Raw genomic sequence first — 16,125 nt, forward strand, 5'->3', positions numbered from 1 at the left:
ACATCATCATATTGAAGGAGTTTCACATCTGGTTAAACAACCACACCCCTGATATACAATTTAGTTTGGCACAGATCAAAAAGAGTTTAGCGTTTTTAGACGTTGAAGTCAAAACATCACCCAATGGGTTAATTACAATGCTTCACACAAAACCTACGGACAAAAACTACGCGCTATTTTTCCGAAGCTACCATCCTCGGAATCTCAAGAATAACCTGCCCTATGGGCAATTTTTACGCATAAGGCGCAATTGAGCCAAGTGTGAGGACTTCAAGCTGCATGCAGAGTCTCTAGTCAAGAAACTAAGGGAAAGAAGATATCCCCATAAACTCCAGAAACATTTGCTAAAAAAAGAGCCTGGTTCACACCCAGGGAACACTTACTCACGAAAAAGAAAAAAAACTCCTACCGATCGCATTGTGTGTGTGTCCACATTTGGACCCCATCCCCATTCTTTGAAGAGGATTATTCGCAACAACTAGCATTTAATTGAGGGGGCCATTCCCAACATTAGACCACCACTGTTTGTGCAAAAAATGACATTGGACAGCAAATCATCAGCTCTTCCGTAACACTGAAAAGAACAGTCACCTTACGGCTTACGCACCATGCTGAATCTACAGCCTTTACAAGGTCAGCATAAGTGTGGAACTTGCTCACTGTGTGATTCCACATTAGTAGGTACGCTATTCACCAATGGTCAAAGGTATTGGCCCCACAATGATTTTACGAACTGTAAATCAAAAAATGTTGTGTACGCAGTTGTATGTCCCTGTAAAAAAATATACACAGGGAAAACTACTCAGGAAGTACGACAACGTATTGTCCAGCACCGATCAAGGCTGAATAATAAAGTTATTTCCGCACCTATGGTTGAACACTTCATTACCTCGAAACATACACAAAATTATTTCAGGTGGACTGTGCTTTCTGCCTTTAAAATGATGTCAAGGGGTGGGGACCCAGAAACCCTTTTAGCTCAAAAAGAGGCTTCCTCATCATGAAATTTGATACAGCCCTCCATGGGCTAAATGAGCTTTTAGAAATTGACAAACAGTAATCTGTCATCGGCTCAGTGATTTCTTTCCGCTAGTACACAACCTCCCAAACTACGTATACCATAATACACTTGGGCTTAGATGCAGCAGAGAATCCATCTTGGTCTTTACTTAGTAAGGTGTGCCTTCTTGCTGCCGGTCGCTTTCGTCTCTCTGTGGAAATCTAAACTATGGGCTTCAACTTTTATGGAAACAAGTCAAGTTACAAACTGCCCTCACGCTCCCTGCATGTTCAGTCCGCTAAGCTGCACTCTATCGATTGCCAGTACAATTTAACCGCCGTGCACTGCCAACCCACGTTTCATCATGTGTTCCAAACAAAGTGGTTTATTGGCCATTTATTTCTGTCTTGGCAGGTTTGAGTGAAATCGCACTGAAGTATTGAACCTGTCCTCTTCATACTTTTGGGACCATCAGGCCGTGAGAAGGCAAGTTGTGTTTTGTATTTCATCACGATTCATCCCTGAGGGTAAACACTTTCCCCTGGCCGTTCTGGTGTTTAAAGTAGCTGCACATTCAAGGCTGGGACACATAGAGAGTTAACTAAGAGGTGCCATGTTTTCCTGCAGATTGTACAAACAGTGATATACATCGTTCCTCAAATACAACGTAGTGTACCCTGAGGTTCCACCGGGAGTGCCCCCCAGTACCTTGAAGGTAGGATTTACTGTTCCTTTCCCTTTGTGAAGCAGGCAGCTTCCTGCCACAAAAACCTCATTGGATGTAATTTTTTTTAAAAAATTATTGCAGCCTCACCATTTCAACAGTAGGATCACCACCTCATTTACATCCAATCTTTGACCCATCCAACACCAACAATCAGGTACACATTTTTTCTAAGATCTATATCTGACCAGTGTAGCAGGGTAACAGGGTAGCTCAGTGGTATTTATTTCACACTTTTGTAAATTTTCATTTTTTGTTTCTAGTTATCACGACCCAGTCCTAGCTCTGAGGAGAACACCCTAGCCACCTGGGATTCAAAACGCGTTGACTCCAAAGTATGGGTTAACCAACACAGGGCGTGCCTCGAGGGAATCAGTTTGACTGTTGTGTTTTCCCCGCCTTCAGACATTACCCAATGTAATTGTGTAACCCTATTACTCATGTCACAGGCAGGACAGCAGGTGTTAACCTCAGTGTCAAACATGTTAGTGTCCCCCTAGTGCTAGTTTGTAAACAAAGACGGGTTATCTGTACTGTTCATGAATATTCTTTGTGTTTATTTTTGGTTTTGATTTTTTTCACACTATGTCCAATCACAATGGTGTTGTTTTAATGTGTTTATTTGCATTTTTATGCAAATATTTTACACTCACAATGTGCATCCAAATGATGTGTTGCCCATCTCATGACATGAAATGATTGGGTTAATTTGCTCTAAAAGAAAGTCTTAGGCGGAAGTGAAATAAATCACATTTACTTTAGAACGGATTGTCTAAAGTTCTATTTATCTTGATCACAACAACCTACCTGGTCACCTTGTTCTGTTGCTGATATTGTAGTCGTCCAGGCCAGGTAGTGACAGGACCCAATCCTTGTTTGTTTATACAGCAGGGCTAATAATAGCATTACATTTGCAGACTTTGGGGATATATAATGCTCTATACTAGGGACTTATAGATATATTAACTATGCCAGTTGTGGATAAGCCAATCAAACCATGTTTTACTGGAGAAGGAAATGCACTTTAACACTGGAAGGCACTGGTAAAGTGCTCAGAGTACTAAGGCCAACAAACATAGTACAGCAAAAAGGTAATACAAACAGGCAAAATTTTGGGGATGGTCACCCTAAGGTGGTCAGGTCGGACAGTATGGAATTGCACAGGTCTTATCCTCACCACTGATCACCAATATTAGAAATAGGGTTACTGGTTGGCAGAGATATGTACCCTATTTAAACAAGAAGTACAGTCCTAGTCAGGGTAAGTCACAAACATCCTAAATTAACCTGTGTTCACCCCCTGGCAGCATGGCTCCGAGCAGTCAGGCCTGAATTAAGAAGCAATGTGTTAATCATTTGTGCAACACTTCAAACAGTAAAACAATGAAAACACCATGCAAAAAGATACTACTCCTCTTCAGAAAAATTGAGCATAATGAAATTAACAAAACAAGAACAAAATGACAAAACTCCAATAAGTAGAACAAGAGTTATGAATTTATAAAGAATAAACTGAATTGTAGTGCTTAAAAGTATAAAGTGCAACTAGGGCAACTAGGGCTATCTGGTCATGCTAGACCGGGTAAAATTCAAAAGTTCAGGCTGACCACAATGGAGGGCAGGATGGATACAGGGACCAAGCCATGGCCTGCTGCAAGGTACCTTGCATATGTCGAGGGTGATGCGAGTAGCAGAGGAAGTGATGCACCATCATCGATCCTTAGGATGGAGGCAATGCATCGTCTTTGAGATGAGCAGAGTCAGAGATGCGTCAGAGATAGAGGCGATGCACCGTGCCATCTGCAATGTGATGCACTTAATCCTTGCAGCAGGGGCCAAGCTTCAGCATGAATGGAGATGCCCCAGTTCCGAGCGTGCAACAGCTTTAATGGATGGATTTTTGCTGGGCCAACACTTCATACCCACTTCCGAGGGCCCAGGACTGGATTGGCACCACGTGGCAGGGGAATACTCACAGATGACAGAGTTCAGGTGATGTACTAGGCAAATTAGAAGTCTGTTATTGTCCCTGATACTTCAATCAGGAGGCAAGCCAGCAAGACTTTGGAGTCACTCAGGTTCTGAATTCAAGTGATGTGAGCCAGTCCTTCTCACCCAGGCAAGGAGGGCAACAGGCAGGAGGTCAGCACAGAAAAAAAAAGTTCTTCCAGAGTAGCAGTCCAGCCAAGTGGCAATCCTTCAGCTGCACAGCACTCCTTCCTGGCAGGGTATCCACAGGTCCAGAAGTGTTCTGCGTGTGTGGGATCAGTAGTCCAGTAGTCCAGTTCATATTCCCAGTGGTGCCTTTGAAGTAGGAAAGACTTCAAAAAGGGGCTTTGAAGTGCACAGAGGTCCTCTCTTCCTTCCCTGGCTCCAGACTCTCTACAGGGGGTTAAGCAATTCTTTCTGTGGGGACAAGACACAGACTTTTTAGGTGTACGTGTGAGGCTGTGCCCTGGTCCTCCCACATCTCCTGTGCAGGATGGCCCATCAGGATATAGATGGCCCATCAGTTACACCTAAGCTACCATCATGTGTGCCTGTCTAGAGGGAATGCACAAACCCTAGCTGTCACCCACCCCAGACATCTATTGGAGACATACTGCAGGCACACAGGGCTAAGAGCAGAAAAATGTCTTCTTTCTGAAAGTGTCATTTTTAAAATTGTAATGATAAATTCAACTTTACCATTGAAGAGAGTTTATCTTTACAATCCCATAGATACTAAAAATGACAACTCTATCTCCTTCCAATTGGGAATTACAGATATGAAATGTAAAAATTAACAAAGTACATGTCCTAACTTCTACTTACACAGCACCCTGCCATAAGGGCTACCTAGGGCCTACCTTAGGGGTGACTTATATGTTAATGCTTGGCAAGGGGTTTTAAATAAGTCAAAATGAAAGTACAAACTACACACATTGGATCTATAGTGGCAGGCCTGAGACATATTTATAGTGTTCCTAAGTGAGTGGCACAATCCGTACTTCAGGCCCACAAATAGTATTTAACCTACAGGCCCGGCACATGTATTGCACTTTACTAGGGACTTATAAGTAAATGAAATATGCCAAGTGTGAATAAGTCACTCAAACCATGTTTAGCAGAGTGAGCACAAGCACTTCAGCACTGTTTAGCAATGGTAGAGTGCACAAGGTCCTACAGGAATTATCATGTCATAAAGCTTAAACTGGTAGGTACCTTGATGGAAAATTGATCAAGGGGATTGTGTCATTGTAAACTTTCATTCATCAGATCTGGCCAGACAACTTTTTAGAGACAGTCAAAGGATGATGGAGAAACAACCAGACGGCGTCATAGCAGTACCTCTTGGGTTTTTCCATAAACCAGAAGAGAACAATTCCCATTTATTAATAACAGTCTTATACCTATAGATAGGCATACAGCATTGCTAGTAACAAACAGAATCACCCCATTAAGAAGATGTAGCGATCTAGACTGACTACCTAAGAACTCAATGCATGAACCGAATACACCTGGTAAACCCTACAAAGTCCTAATAAGTAAACCTAATGCTGAGACGATATCAAGTAAGCCACAATCACATATAAACCTGGCCCTTATAACTTGGAACATTGCTGGAATTAGAAATAAATTAGAGGATGAAGCACGGATAGAAATAATTAAAAGCTGTCAACTAATCCTTTTACAAGAAACATGGGATACTACAGCCTTTCATATCGAAGGATACTCTGCAGTAATCACACCAGCAACTCCCTCTTGCACCGGCAGTGCAAAAGGAGGCCTAGCTACTTTGATTGCAGTTAAGTCTTCATTAACTTTGAAAAAATCCTTTACCAACTCACTATTTTTCCAATTATTATGGCTCCAGTCTAACAAAGAACAGCGCATTGTGCTAATCAACTTTTATAATAACATTCACAAATCGACATTGAAGGGAGTGACGCTTTGGGGTGTAGAGAATTGAATTGGGAACTGTGTGTTTTACCTGTGCTTTGTTTTTAAAAATATATTCACCTTGTTTTAAAAAACTCCCTTGCTGCCCTGCTTTTTGCACGAAGCTCGTTTTGATTTAATTTGCACACTCCAGCACGACCGGAACTAGCGCTCTTTCGCTAGGAGGTCAGCACTCCAGTCTTTTTTGACGGGCGCCTACTTAACGTCATCCTAGAGCGAACGCGCACAAATCGACATTGAAGGGAGTGACGCTTTGGGGTGTAGAGAATTGAATTGGGAACTGTGTGTTTTACCTGTGCTTTGTTTTTAAAAATATATTCACCTTGTTTTAAAAAACTCTGCTGCTGCCCTGCTTTTTGCACGAAGCTCGTTTTGATTTAATTTGCACACTCGAGCACGACCGGAACTAGCGCTCTTTCACATAGTTTATGTCCTGATGTATGACATTTTTCACAGCCTATTAATCGACTCAGTCAGTTTGACAGTGGTGGACTGAGATGCAGGAATTGTAGGCAACTTGAGGCACTAAGCTGTTCATCTATCAGATTGATGAGGTCTGTCAATGTGGCTAACTATCTATCAGGCCGATTCACAGATCTAACTTAAGACAAAATCCTCAACTTACTACCATTTTGGTATTCACAGAAGGCACTTACTCATTTTGGTATTCAAAGAAGGCACTTACTCATTTTGGTATTCATAGAAGGCACTTACTCATTGATGAGTAAGTGTCTTCTCTAAATACCAAAATGAGTAAGTGCCTCAGAAGGCACTTACTCATTGAGGAGTACATGCCTTCTGTGAATACCAAAATGAGTAAGTGCCTTCTTTGAATACCAAAATGAGTAAGTGCCTTCTGTGAATACCAAAATGGTAGTAAGTTTAGGATTTTGTCTTAAGTTAGTTCTGTGAATCGGGACCTCCGTGTATGGTTGGAACTAGATTATTGAAATGCCTGAAAAATAGTTGAACTTTGTATTTTTGGAATCACATATGTGCCAAGAGTTGACATTTACACACAATTTGAAGCTATAACTTCAATTCATGACATACATTGAATGTTATGTTATGTTATGTTATTTATACTTATAGAGCGCACGGTTACACTGGGGTGTCCTGGTGCTAAGTACTGGTTACCTGGAGGGGCTGATCACATGCTACTGGGGAAAGAGCCATGTCTTCAAGCCCCTACAGAAAGAGAGGAGATCCGGGGAATTTCTAAGCTGAAAAGGTAACTCATTCCAAGCTCTAGAAGCACAAAGAATAAAACTTCTACCTCCCCAGTTTTTTTTTTTTAATGAGGCGACTTGCACTTGTTTGGCACCAGTTGACCGTAGCATTCTGCCTGGAACATACCATTGTAGTTTGCGTCTGAGAAACTCAGGACCTGTTCCATTACCAGCCTTAAAGACAATACACAATGCCTTAAAGCATGTTCCTAGCTTTACTGGGAGCCAGTGCAGTTTCCTAAGTTCTCCCTTGACAGAGACGAACTTCGGTGTTCCAGACAGTATTCTAGCCGCTGCGTTCTGGACCAATTGAAGCCTGTTCATATGTTGTTTTTGAACATTAAGGTATAAGCTATTACAATAGTTCAGAAGCGACATTATAAGGGCCGTCACCACTGTCTTAAGATTGCTCTCAGTAAGGAAGATCTTAATTTTCCTAATTTTTCTGAGAACCATAAAGCAGGCTGAGGTCACCACACTTACTTGGTCCCCCATAGTAAGTTTGTTATCCACCAAAATTCCAAGGTTTTTGGCTTTTTTGTAGGTTCTGGACATAGACCAAGGTCCTCTGGCCACCACTCCGGTGTCCACACCCGAGGATTATTGCCAAATTTTAGGACCTCGGTCTTGGAGGAGTTGAGTTTTAAACAATTAGCGGACATCCAGACCGAAATAGCACCCATACAGTCATGAAAGCAATCCCCGGCCTCCTTTTCAGCTCCCTCTGTTAGCGATAACACAATTTGTGTGTCATCAGTGTAAGAGGTGAGCTGAAAGCCAAAGGGCCTAATGACTCCAGCCAGTGGTGCCACGTATATATTAAAAAGCGTTGGGCTGAGAGACGAGCCCTGAGGCACCCCACAAGGGAGTGAAAAAGGTTCTGAGGTACTGCCATCTAGGTATACAGTTTGCGACCTATCTGATGGGAAAGATTGTAAAAGTTTCTTTTTCCATTTGTGCTTCTGATACTATGGTCAGCCCACAAATATGTTCCCATGTGTGACACATATTCTTGGATCACATTATTTGCTCCACAACCGTTATTTTAGTGGAACTTTAACAAATAATCCTGTCTTGCAACACCATTGCACATACACACATCTCATACTTAGCTAAGATGTGTACTTTCTACTCACATTGCATTTAATTGTGGACCACATGATTTGTGGTTTGATTTTTTCAACATTGCATAACATGTGGTTCTGTCCACTCACACTGTGTGAGATGACACAAACTTTTCACTGTGGAACGTTTCCTACTTCAATTGCAGTACTAAGAAGGGTAGGACACCATTTACATCACTGACTGCATGTTGGGGTAAGATATTCCCACTATGTGCACATGACACAAGATCCAGACACATATATAGAGATGGGTATTATGTCATAGATTACAACTTATTAGTTAGTATTAAGTATATTTCTGCTTTCCCTAACAATGAGTATGCTAGCTCCTTATCTACCACTCTGAAACCACTCATTGATGTTACTGTGGTGGAAGATGTACGCTTCATGTGCATTTCCTGGGAATTTTGCCTGTGCATTGATGAACATTCCCTGATTGTCCACCATTGCCTGCACATTGTTGAAGTAGTTGTGCTTGCGGTTTTTGTAGAGGTGTAATGCTGCTGCAGAGGGCAAAAATTGCACATGGGTACAATCAATGGCACCAAGCACATTAGGGAATCCAGCAATGTTGTAGAAGCCTTGCTTGGTACCTAGTTGATATGGGGTAGATTATATACTTGGGTGTGAATTTTATGATGGCATCCAACACAGATGGGAGAAAAGCAGAAAATGCACCCTGTGGGATGCCTGCCGATCTGGCCACTGTGGTTTGGAAGGATCCAACATGTGTAGCACAGCCATCAATGGCATTGGTCCTTCAAGTTGCTGGCTGCAGACTTGGTGCTATCTTTTCCACCAAAAGCATGATGGAATCCCTCTTCAGTCTGTAGAACTCTATGATCGCCTCCTCCCTGAGGTCAATGAGGGATATACACTAATGGAAAGCAAGCGCCTTCCTCCTTCGCTCCCTATGTGGTTGCCTCCAAGCTACTCCCAATTGCAGTATAATGACCTCCATGGTGTAGTTAAGCTTGCCAGAGTGTACCGTGATGATGAGATGTTTTGTACTACAGCCACTGCGTCATTTCCTATGTCTGGGTTGCCAATGCGCAGCAATTCTGGCACATTTCTAGCTTTGCTACAATATCAGATTTGCGGCGCAGTCCTAGATTTGTAAATACCACTGCATTTCAGTTGTGTAGGGATTTCACATAGGGACACCTACATTGTATATATTAATTCCTGCATGACGGAGCAGGATTCAATGCAGCTTTTGCCCCACGCATTCCTTAAAAAATGATGCATTTGTGCAGAGGTGTTGTTTTCTGAATATGACCTACTGCTTGTGCATGGCCAGCGCAACGCCTTGATAAATATGGCCCAAAGTTTGGTAACCAATTGTAGTCCATCATGGATAAACAAACGTTCATAATACACACAAAAGATGATGGGAGGAAGGCTTGCAATTTGTCTAACCAGTGTACCTATAATGTACATACTGCTGCAAGAGTGATTATTAGGACAAAGGCAGTATTTTATATATCCACACTTCTCAGATAAGGAGTGGCTTACCTGTACATATCGGGTAACTAAAGAACATATGATCTTCCACAGAAAAATGAAGACCCTTTGTTTTTAGAGTTTTTAGAGTTGCCTGTGTTCCTGTCATTGTCTTTCTGCACTTTGATGACTTTCGTTCTTTAGAGGTTTATGAACGAGCTTCAGTTGGATTGGTGGCCTAAACAACACGAGGATGATATTCATTCAGTACTATTCCATACTTGAGTAATTAAATTATCATTCACAAACCTTGTTCATATATGTCAGATGATAAACTTGGTGACATAGTCCGGGTCAAGTAGACCTAAGGTCGCAAGAGAATCGTCAAACAGCTCCATACACACACATACCCAATCCGATGTTCCATTTGTTTCAGGAGTATTAGAACGCTGGAATTTTGGGAACTCCTTGGAAGACAATGGAGTGCTCTGGGTTTCTAATGGCTGGTAGAAGCCTGGAGAGCAACAGTCCAATGCCTTTTTCATTTCATAGCCGTTTCTGTGAACAATGGCCTTTAGGAGCCGCAGGGGATTTAAACCCCATCAGGCTCCACAAGGCCTTTGTTTTTACAAACTACAACAGTCTTACCTCTAGGGTCAGATAGCTCTGATAGCCGTGTTAAAGGCCTTCGTCTTTGACTCTAGCCTTTATCACTAGAGCGGACTTTAATGGCTGGTAGAGCCTGCTACAGAGGGCTCTAAGGCTATATTCATTCACCTGTATAGTGTTCCAACACATTTAATGTGATGACTCTTGCTCTATTTATCCACAGCCTGGCTCCTGTCTGATACCTGCAGCTTCAAGAGTGAAGCAGACTTTGCCCTCTTGGGACAGGCTGAAGCCTGCCCTGGAACGCTGGATACCACCTCACTGACCCCACCTATCTGCAGTCGGAATAGATCAGCAGTTTTCTCTCTGGAATCAGGGGAAACCACATAGATAAGGTATGTCTGGGTCCAAGTGGTTCTTCCCAGTTCCAGAGAGAAAGCATGTAATCGGTATTTTTTAACACAAAGGCTCCTATTCTGGGCCTCCGGTGTCCCAGCACCAAAAACCAGCACACTAGTAATGAGCGTCTGAGCTGGATAAATAGCACTTTTTCTAAAGTTTGCTACAAACTGGCGAAAGACAGCCAAAGGTATAGGGAATGAAAAATATAGAGATTCAAAGAAAACACACATTTTGTGATTTTAGCTTGTGCAGAAGGCCAGCATTTCCTTGCAGAGAGGTGCAAAACTTGTAAGCAGATACTTTTATTTATTTACTTATATATTTGTTTACTTTAGAGCATGCCATTGGATGTACCCAATTTCCTTCACTTCATAAATTGCTAAGGAGTGAAAGCACAAAATTAACGATGGAATTAATATACAATAGTACTTTACATGACCCCCATAATTGTTCAGGATAAGTTGCTGAACAAGCATGTTGAGGCACTAAAGCAGTTTCTAGAAATATCGTCTCTGGGAATTCATCCGTAAGTTTAACGATAAGCAGTTTGCCGGGCATGGGATAATGTTGTATATTAATATTCAGTAGGTAGCCCTGTGAACTGATATAATTCTTTGTGATCCTAACATGCACCGTGTCATGCTGTAAAGAGAGATTTGAATAGATGTAAAGTTTTGATTCGTTACAGCTCTCAGTATAAATCTTTTAGTTTTTTCCGCAGCAGTGAGCTAATAGACCAGAATGTTCCTTCAAACAGGCTTCCTATGAAGATGCGGTGCTTAAGGCAATAATGAAGGATTCCATTGCATGAGCAAATGATTATCTTGTAGCTATTCGAACAAATAGGGAGAACTTGTTTTGTGGCGATGAAAATGAGTCAGGGTGATCTGGGAAAACCAAAAGCAACCCATGCAGAAATACTCTGTTCCTCTGCTAGTGCAATCTCTCTCTTTCCATCCATTTGTTTCCTGTCTCCCCTTCTGTCCTCCCTTTCTGATTGCTTTCTCTCTACCTTCCCCTTCCCTCACTTTGTCTTGAAGCATCCTGTGCCTGCTCCAATTAACCTTGTAGAGCTGAGGAATGTGAAAGAGGCACAATGAACTGCCCTTGATCTTCAAAACCAACCTCCAAGAGCTCCAGCCTATAGGGGCATAACTTCAGGGGGGTGCTTCGGGTGTTTCATCCCCCTAATACATTTATTTTCTTATGAATAGTTGGGTACAAGTGGGTATGGGGAGGTGTCTGTTGGATTTCACCTGGGATTTTTGCATGCACACAGTGAATAGAACACACACACACTCTCCCATCTCCTATTCTGAATGTCCTAAAAATGAGTTTCCCCCACTTAGTATTTATACCGATCTGCATTCCTCTCCCGTTCCACTGCCTTTAAGCCCCTCTCATGAGCCCTGCTTGTCAATTCAATTCAATCAAGCTTTATTCGACAGTTGAGTCATAAAAGCACATACAAACATCACACAAATAACATATAAATTACCTAAAAATATTTAAGATAAGCATTAAATCCGATATTTCAACCATCAATAAGCTAAAATCGATTTAAAACCATATACAGATATTCACAAAATAAAATAACACGTGTATAAAAAAACAAAACAATGTGTATGTTTCCATCATAAAAATAGATATTTGATAACATTTGCACTATTACAATCAATTTCTACAGGTTGCCATTGTATCTCAGTGCTTTAGATCGTAGACCCCAAGCCCACCCTAGGAACTTGGCCACTGCTATACAGATAAGAGGAGCAGGGTCAGTACTCAAAATGCGAAGAGCTGTTCGATAGTTCCTAATGCCCAACAATTTACATACAGGTTTTATCCAAGTTTTACGGGGTTGCGTGTACATTGGGCAAAAAAACGGCAAGTGTTCTACAGATTCACACTCCTCTGTGCAATTATAACATTTATTACTTTTATTTTGGGTGTTTTTCCAATTAGCGGTAAATTCGGCGACCGGTAGGGCACCCACCCGAAACTGGAAATATAACTTGCGGTCAAAAGGCCTTTCTATTATATCCCAGTAACTTTCGAGTAATGGGCTGATTTTAAGATCAAGAAAGCGGCCTTGCGTGGTTTCTATCATATAGACCCATTCCCAATAAATAGCTTTCAGTTTGTTCTTAGAAGGGAAGGTAGCATTTTCTGGATCGTTCCATAGTTCAGTCAGGCCTATGCTGCTCAGGAGGGATTTGATGCTGCACAGCCAGTGAATATTATATGATGAATTAGATTTAATTATATCCATAAAGCCGCGCTTATAGTGCTCAAGTTCATCTGTGCACCAAAGGCGACGCCAATATAGCAGTGGGCGAAGCTTAATAAGGTGTGCCAGTGTTTTTTTCCCTAGGTCTAGCAATAGAGGACGCAGTGGTGTACTAGCAGGGAGGCTTGTGATTTTACGCAAGAATGCATTTTCAAGCACTGTCAGTTTGTTCAAGTTACTAAAGCCCCAAAGTTCAGACCCGTATAAACATGAGCTCAGTACCATTGTACCGTATGCTTCCAGAGCTGGGGAAATTGGCTTTGTATATGATCTATTAAATCTAGTTAGAAGGGCACCTGATTTTTGTTTATGTATTAGTGTCACTCGGTCCATTTGGGAGTCCCAACGCATGTCCTTCTGTAGTGTAATGCCTAGATATGTGAAGGAGATTACCTCCTCCAGGGGTAAACCATTCATAAATATTTTCCCCCCAAATGATTTATGTGCGTTGAACGACATGAATTTAGTTTTTTCGGTGTTAACTAACAAACCCCTCAGTTTGCAGAACTCTTCAAAACGTCCAAGTGCCTTCTGCAGGCCGCTTGGGGTCTTGGAGATAATCAGCGTGTCATCCGCAAACATGAGGATGGGAACACGTGATCCAGCCAACACAGGTGCATCGGTGGGGGTCCGTGAGAGAAAGTCGACCACACCGTTGACAAAGAGCGAGAACAGGGTAGGCGCCCAGACGCACCCCTGCCTCACACCCCTGTCAACCGGGAAGTCTTCCGTCACCTCTCCATCTTCCCCCCAGCGGACCCGGGCCACGTTACCCTCATGCAAGTGGATGAATACAGAAAGGAGTTCAGGTGCAAAACCCATCTCCCTCATAACAGCCCAGAGTTTAGTTCGTGAGACCAAATCAAATGCTGCTTTTAGGTCCACGAAGACGGCGTATAATGCACCCTTGCCTAGGATCACTGTCTTCCAGTATAAGATGACAAAACAGAAGATTTGATCGATTGTGCTTGTCCGCTGGCGAAAACCTGCCTGTACGGGACTTAAAATGTCCTGTTCTTCGACCCATAATAGGATCTTGTGTAGAAATAGGCGGGCCACTATCTTCTGGATTGAGTCTATAAGGCTAATTGGCCTATAATTAGCCGCAATAGACTTGTCCCCCTTTTTGAATACAGGGACTATTTCAGCTCCCTTCCAAGAGGCAGGGATATCGGCACCCTGAGCAATTGCATTTGCAAGGCGCAGGATATATCTGCACCATAGGTGCCTATCACTGATGAACACATCTGCAGGGATTCCATCCATCCCGGGGGCTTTGCCCTTAATCACTTTGTCTAAGGCCTGATCTACGTCTCTTAAAAGGAATATTTCTTCTGCATAGTACACATGGCAATGGGTATCGCCACAGTATACTTCTTCACTAGGAGCTGCATACTGTGGTCTGCTTGTCATATAATGTATTTTAACATTGTATGCTAGCATGATCGTAGCGAAATCTGAAGCTCAAACCACCAATTTTACTGAGCAAGCTAGGCCCCTGCCAGCCCACCGGTGAAATGCCCAGTAAAATAAAAGGCCTGTCCGACCCTGGTGAAAGTACACTTTTATAAAATCAGGAAACAAAGCTCGCAGAGGGAACTGTTCAATGTAATTTTGTGACTAACCTCAGTCACTAAATTGTACCAAAGATGTTTTGTAAATAGCAACCAGAACTTTTTTGTGTGTTTTTGATTCAGACTAGGCTTATTATTGTTAGGCAAAGAAAAAAGTATGTATCATTTACATTGCTGGCACGCCTACTATCTACTTAAACAGACAGTATCATGAACTGCTGTGCTGGCTCAGTGCAGGGCCAGGTGCCTCTTTTTACAGTAAGCAAGGCTTTTCTCTTTCTGTTTTTAAGCTGTGCAGCCTAAAATCAGGCTCTTAACTCTGAGAAATTTCCGGTTGAATAAAGGCAATTTAGACAGAGTAAGCACATAAAAAGAGGTGTTCTGCTCAACTCGAACAACTGCAATTGATTATGATAGGGCCACAGCTGCAATGGTGGTATCAATTTCTTGGTTATCTACAACATTTTAATGTTAGATGGTAAGAGCTGCAGACATTGAAATCAGAGGTTAATTACAAAAGGTACCTAATTTGTAGAAGTTGCCCTCTTGAAACATTCTAACCCACATAGCCATCTAAAGCATTTTAGTACAAATCTTTTGGAGATCTCTGCCATTCTTGGGATTACATAGGTAGGTGCATAATAATTCCATAGTGTATTATCTATACAGAATAATCCTCTATATCCTAGTTTGTAGTTTTAATACTTACCCATTGTGGTTATTGCCCAACTTAAAAGTGGTTTATCAACTATAGTTTTTGGAAGTCATATATCCAGATTTAACCAAATTCAGCAAACCCCAGCATGCCGGTATATATTTATTTCCATATTTGAAGTTAATGCAGTACTTCTGCAAGTATAAGAAGCCATTTCGTCCAGGGGCTATTTCAGGTCTCCTTCACAAATTATCCTCATAAAATATCATTTCCAGATAATCAGCTTTTTCAATGTCAAGATGATGTGTTAATGTACTGGGCAGCTAGGAGGACAAATTAGTTACGAATATAGGCACAGCCAGATACATTTGCAGGCTTGTGAAGATTCACTGTTATCTATGTTACAAAGAGAATGCGCTAACACTATTATTTTTAATTTGATTCTTATATTACTCCAGAAGAGATATAAGAGGGGCAGTCTGATGTGCTGCTTATTCAAGGGTGAATGTGTTTCAGTGAACCTGCAGCTTACATTGTCAAGTTCTTTGCGCCTGCCCAAATCTTAGTCGGGACATTATTTGTGTCAAATTGTCAGCTATTATCTGTCACATGGCCCATTAGGTTTGTCTGATGTTTATGTTGAGACTGGTGTTTCAGATCAAAGATGACTTTAAATTTCTGGGTGAAAGGGTTACACGCTTGTTGAGTGCATTGTGCTGGAAGGATGAGAACCCCCCTTTAAGTACAGTATGGAAGCAGGGCATCCTGGGTGCATATCATGTGGAGAGACTTTGACACAATTACGAATGATGTAATGGTTTGCTTATATTGATAAGCATATACACATGCATGATGACAACGGGCCATGCTTGAGCTATTGTTTATGGGCTACTGTGGAGTTTTTCATTAGAAGATTTCAGAAATAATGGGTTATTTTTCATAGTTTTATATTATCCATTTTTTAATAGTTTCTGTATTTTCTGTGTGTATTTTCTTATTTTTTAATGGTATTGATGTCTATAACTGGGATCCACTTAAATGTATGGCAGTAGTGGTGATAAATTAATGTAAAGCCCTCAGTTTATTTTGTCTATGTCAATCAAATCAATGAAGAGGGTTAGCCAAGCAACTCTATT

This window comes from Triturus cristatus, chromosome 5_2 (genome assembly GCF_964204655.1).
Source record: "Triturus cristatus chromosome 5_2, aTriCri1.1, whole genome shotgun sequence".
NCBI classification, from domain to species: domain Eukaryota; kingdom Metazoa; phylum Chordata; class Amphibia; order Caudata; family Salamandridae; genus Triturus; species Triturus cristatus.